This window comes from Chenopodium quinoa, unplaced genomic scaffold (assembly GCF_001683475.1).
Source record: "Chenopodium quinoa cultivar QQ74 unplaced genomic scaffold, ASM168347v1, whole genome shotgun sequence".
Lineage (NCBI taxonomy): Eukaryota > Viridiplantae > Streptophyta > Magnoliopsida > Caryophyllales > Amaranthaceae > Chenopodium > Chenopodium quinoa.
Window position 1 is genome coordinate 8,129,335 of NW_018742418.1, and position 6,000 is coordinate 8,135,334.

Consider the following 6,000-nt stretch of genomic DNA (forward strand, 5'->3'; position numbering starts at 1 on the left):
CCATGCACTTGACTTTCATTATACTACAGCACTATGTTTTTACACAAGATTTATCCCAAGCAAACGATTTAATGGGACACATTTAATTTTTGTAACGAAAGAGAGTGTGGGGGATCAAAGTTATGTATTAGTTGAAACAATGGCTATAATATTGGTAAGCTCATTTCTAAAATGAAGGTGTAATAAATATTAAATACGACAAATGATAAAAAAAAGTATACTCGTAACAAGTAAATTGAGACGAAAGGAGTACACTTTGTCCATTTATTACTCACAACACTACCTTATGAGTTAATAACACACACTTTAAGGATCACCGAGCCAGATACTTTTACCTCTGCTTTTAATTGTTGCAAATAATTTCTAATAAGAGAAGGCTATGCTTAGTTCAATTTTATTTAAGTTGATATCAACTTATTTCATACTTCCTCCGTATATTAATAAGTGCTCCATTTCTTTAGGCATAAAGTTCTAGCAGGAATAGTAAAATGCATTTACTGAAGTGGTGTAGGTTGAAAAAAAAAGAGAATTTGAAAAAGCAATAGAAGGTATAAGTGGGAGGAGAGATAATCTGAAAAATATTACTACGAGTAGTGAAATGAAATAATGAAATGAACCACTAGTGAGGAGGAATAATAAAGTATTGTTATAAGTTTTCAAAAATAGAAATGGAGGGCATGAGAAGATTAAGAATGCAAGTGCCAAAATCCAACCTGATAAAGGAGACCCTTGATCGACCCTAGCAAATACAACTGAAAATGAGAAGTAGAACACTTATTAGAATATGGATGAAATAATTAATTAGATTCGCTCAGATTATATCATATCTTTTTATTTGCGTTTATTTATCGTTGAACATTTTATTAATGTAATTTAAAAAATTATGGAAAATTCACTTTAATACCAATCTAATAACATCTCATTTTTCTTAAAAAAAAAAAAATAACATCTCATTTAATTATTCTTAAAATTTTACAGAGTAGTGTACAAATTATGTCAAAATTTACTCAAATCGGAAAATATGATTAGATTAGATCAGATCGAACTAAACATACGAGTAAACAAATTAACTAAATGAGAACTCTATCGCTTCAAACGCATCACTTCCTGTAGCTACATTGAGGAACTTCAAATAAACCCTGCATCTCATCTATGTTGCTCAGGTACACAAATTCATTTTCAAACGATTTTTTTGTTCAACAACCTGCATTAATCAATTGTTAATGTGGGTCAATCTTTATATATGCACTTATCATTTTTGCCTTATCTATCCACAAAATTGCTGCAAAATTCTGTAATTTTATTAATTGCTGTCTTTTCCCCTTTTAGTTGGAGATTGTGGGGTGTCCTTTTCTTATAATGGGGACCCTTAATTCCTAAGTTTGATGCTGAAATATGTAATTTTGTCCATGTTGAACTATTCTGTTGGACCATTTTGCTCTAAAAATGCTACCTTTTTTACCTTATCAATATCACCTAGAAATTATGTACATTATAATGTATAGTTTACAATTTACAAAATGCATTTTTTTGTAAAATCCTTGTGATGTGGCTAGAGTTTGGTACTTGGATTTTCTGAATTAATGGGACGATTCCCAACTTCTAGATACATTCAGCTGATAATATAATTTGCTGGTTACAAAATGTTTAGTGCGAAAAGCTAGTATCTGATTTTAGGCAAAAGAGTTTAGAAATACTAGTATCTGATTTGCCATTGATGCTACTACAGAATATCAGATATCTAAATTCGTAGATATGTGTACACATTAAGTGAGACGTTAGTTTCAAAGACATGAGTACATTATCTGCGGTTTTTTGATGCCAGCATCTAATTTCATAGACATTAGATACTTGCATCAAAAAACTGTGGATAGTGTACTTCTGTCTAAATTAGGTACTGGCATAAAAAAAACCGTGAATAGTGTACTCTTGTCTAAACTATATGTTTCACTTAATCATCCTTGACTTGAATTTCTGATTTGTGAAGCAGAAGTGTAGGCCTGTCAACCCTTTTACAACTTGGAATATGTAGTAAGCAACTTGAAGTCTTAGATCCATTTGGTCTGCCTAGGCTAGAGTCGTGTTGGGAGCCATTCATGTTTGGGAGCATTTACTGTAATGGCTTTTTTTTATATAACAGTAGAATGCACCCTCTGAACTCCAAATTTTAACCGAGAATGATATACATATACTTACTTCAAGACTCGAAAATTTTTGGTTTACAGGAAACGAGAAAGGAAAGAGGTGATTTCCTAGCCACTATGTATACCCTCCCTAAGAAAAGAAAAAAGAAGACATGATTTTATTTAAACCCTTTTCTCTTTTAGATGGAGTGAAGGCGGTCATGAAATGAAACTAGTGCATTTCTTTTTTTTTACATATGCTTTGTAGGTTTATCCTATATGCTTTGTATTTCTTAGTAGAGGTTCACAATAACAGCATCATGAAGATGTACATGCCTACAGGATTAAGGGTGTATGAGTGAATTAGTGAGCTTCACAGTTTTTGCTTTTATCTTTCTCACTTGCTTCTCATTTATGTAAATCAATGACAGCACAGATAGGCGAAAGATAAAACTTTTAATGTTCAGTATGCCTGGAGGTGAGAACATTAGAATTCTGTTTATTAAAAGTTAAACAAGTTTAGTATCATGAAGAGAAATGCCTAGGAAGCTTTATTAGGTGTTGTACGTAAAGGACGAGTCACATTTTACGTAGCTCCAATAGTCCAATCTCAAATTTTGCTGACCCATTCACAAGTTCACAGAAAAGTCCTCTGCTTGTGTTCCTATATAGTACTTTCCAACATACATTATTTGATTCGTAAGTGCCCCATTCCAAAGAGTAAGGACCCTAGTAAGTAGTAACCTTCTTGCTGACTTTTTCTAGGAACATAACCCTGTTTTGTGAAAATGATAGTTTTAGCCAATTTCATTATATTTGATGGTGCAAGGCTTCTCCAAGCCTTTTTCTATTACCTATAGCTCCTCTGTCTATATCCTGCCCCAATTCAATATCTACTTTCTATAGATATGCTTTGGGATTGGTAAAGGATTATCTTATACTTTCCCAGTTTCCTAATTCCTACTTCTTCTAGTCGCGTCATCTAATCATTACTGAGTCAGTTTACTGATGCTTTCCTAGACGTTGGAACTTGTGCAGATATCTTTTATACACCCAAAACCCTGTCTTCGAACACACTATGCTGTGTAGAGTGTAGACATCCTAATAGAAAGAGCTCGTACGTGATCAATACTGATATCCTTGCCTATACTATACACCCGCTTACAATGCTTGTTGTCGAATGAAACTATTGTGTGAAGCTTTGCATCTGTTTAAAGGTTTGTCCTTTATACAGAATTGATATATTCGTGTATTCCCCTAAGGCATCAAATTTACTATGGAACTAAATTGAAAATCTTACTGAAACATGCACCAATTTATCTTAATCAGGGTTAATGGGATGAAATAATGACAGTTGATATGACGTATTATTCCAACTACTAAAAAATAGAATGGGCTGATTGAGAAGTTAGGAGTTAGATGCTCTCTTGAGGATAGGTGTCAATTTTACTGGAACCATCAAAGATGCTTCAACCATTTGGCTGTGCATATGTCCAGAAAAGATGCAAAGCTTGTTGAAGAGCTCTGCTGGTCCTCTCATGTTAGCATCTTTTCCTGGTCCAATTTCTTGCACCGATTCTTCATAGAAAGGATGGAAATTTTAATATTTCTTACCTCCACTCCCCCCCAATCCCTCTCTCGATCATTAAGAACATGATCGTGGGAAATCTGATTTGAGAATTAGGAATTGGAGAAGAAATTAGGAAAAAATTTAACCTGACGTATTGACAGTCAGGACTATGCAAATGTCTTTGACACTGATGATCACAAACAAGTTGTCTTTCGATCAGAGAATTTAAGAAACAAATGGCATTGATTAGATTGCCGGAACACCAAAAGAAAGAATCAAATTTAAACCTTGAGAAGCTTCCTGATGCAAACAAAACTAAACTTCCAACAAAAAAGAATCAAGATGTATAAAAAAGCACTATATATTGTCCTTTGTGAGAGCCGATAACATCATAATAGCTGTACTCCTTGTTTTTTTTAATAAGATATCAACTGCAAAACAAGAGATATCATTTGCTCACTTCATGCATTGCCGCCGTCTGCTCTCTGGTTTGTGTTTCACTTGCTACAACTGTACATATTTTGCTGACAGAACCTCCAAAAAGACCAAAAATTCAACAATCAAGCCGCATAGAATCCCTTGAAGTGTTAATCACTCACCACAGACCTTTAACTTATCTCTGGTTTGCTTCATCTTGCTTTGTCTGTCTCTTTGAACTTGCTCAGCTCCTCCCTTCTAAGCCCTATTGTGGATGGGATCAGATCCTCTTCGAACCCTCCGTTCACTTGACTGAGTTGGATCATATTTCTTGTTTTTTGGAGTTGATCTTCTGCTAGCATTGAGTTCCTGCCTTGAGACTCCCTGCAGGACTCGATTGCTTGGCGCATGCTGTAAATCTCCTTTGTTCGGAGCCAGGATCATTTCTGCCCGCCTTAGACTACAGCCTCTCTCTGGTTTTAATGCTAATAAACTAATACACAATAGAAGAATGAATGTTTTATTAGCACTTAGGTTCATATTGCTCTACTAACACTGGAAAAGAACTGAGATCGGGAAGAATCCTAGTATTTCTCTAGAGAGTAATGAGAGAATGAGCAAAGTCTGAGATTGTATGTAATCCTTCTATTGTTGTGACACCATTCCTGTAGAAACAGGAGTGTAATATATCTGTTATAAGATTTAGAGAGTGCTTTAAAGCATAAAGCAGAGGGACCCAAAACTGGCAGAAGAAGTTTTAGATTGACCCTAAATTTAGACTAGTGTGAGATATGCAAATTTAAGGCTGTTATGGAAGAATCTAAATAGGATGAATAAAGGGGGTTGGAACAATACCCTAGGGAAGCCAAGTATCTTTTTCATTTGTATCCTACATCCCTATCATTTGCTTAGCTTTTTTTGTCTTGGTGACCAGACATAAAGTTCTCTTGGTGTCCCCCCCTGCCTTGTTGCCATTTCACCTGGCCATGCTTACTCGTTATTTGAATTTGAGACTGATGGATTATTTTTAGTTATTGGCCATTCTTAGCCTGAATTATCGTTAAATCGTAACTAAACTACGTCATCTATAAACAGTAGTGTCATATAGTACTAATTTTGGATGTCCGGAAAAACTGTCATTTATCTTAAATAGAAATTTGTTGCAATTGGTTTCCAAACAAATCTGCACCCCTGTGAAGTTGTAAGGAGAAGATGGAAAGGAGACCTATGTAGAGTGTATTTTAGTGAAATCATAGTAAACCATGAATTATGAAGGGTTAGGATGATGTAACGTGTGATTATTAATTCCAGATAGAGGGAGCCGCGCCTTGAACGGCTTGGAGAGGGTTACTTAGGTCACTTTGTGATTTCTTTGTTGTAAGAAAAGGAAATATATAAGTTAAGTGAGTGAGGGACATGCCATGAGCCACCCAGCAATATAACTAAACTGGTACAGTAGTCTGGCATATAAAGCATGAAATGGAAGGGAAAAGATTGGGGGAATGTAACAGCCCCCCCCCCCCCCCCCCCCCCCCCCCCCCCCCCCCCCCCCTAAAAAACACCAAACTGCTGCTTTATGCCACTAAGATCTGCTTCTTGTCACTTTAGAATTCCAAGCTCTTTTCTCTGTGCACCAAATATTATGGTTTCTTGTGCTAAATGTGTTTCTTTTATGCTTTTCTTCTTCTTTCTTTCTGTTTCCAAATCCTACATTCTTCATCTTATGTTTGACAGACCCACTTCCCGCTCTTTTTTCATTTATATTGATTTCCAATTATCATCCATTTAGATTGTAGACCAACTTTATCTTTTAAAATCCTATTTATCAGTTCAAATTGTTGAAGAAAATGATATACGCAGCCCTAAGGAGCAAGTTCTAACTACAAGAAT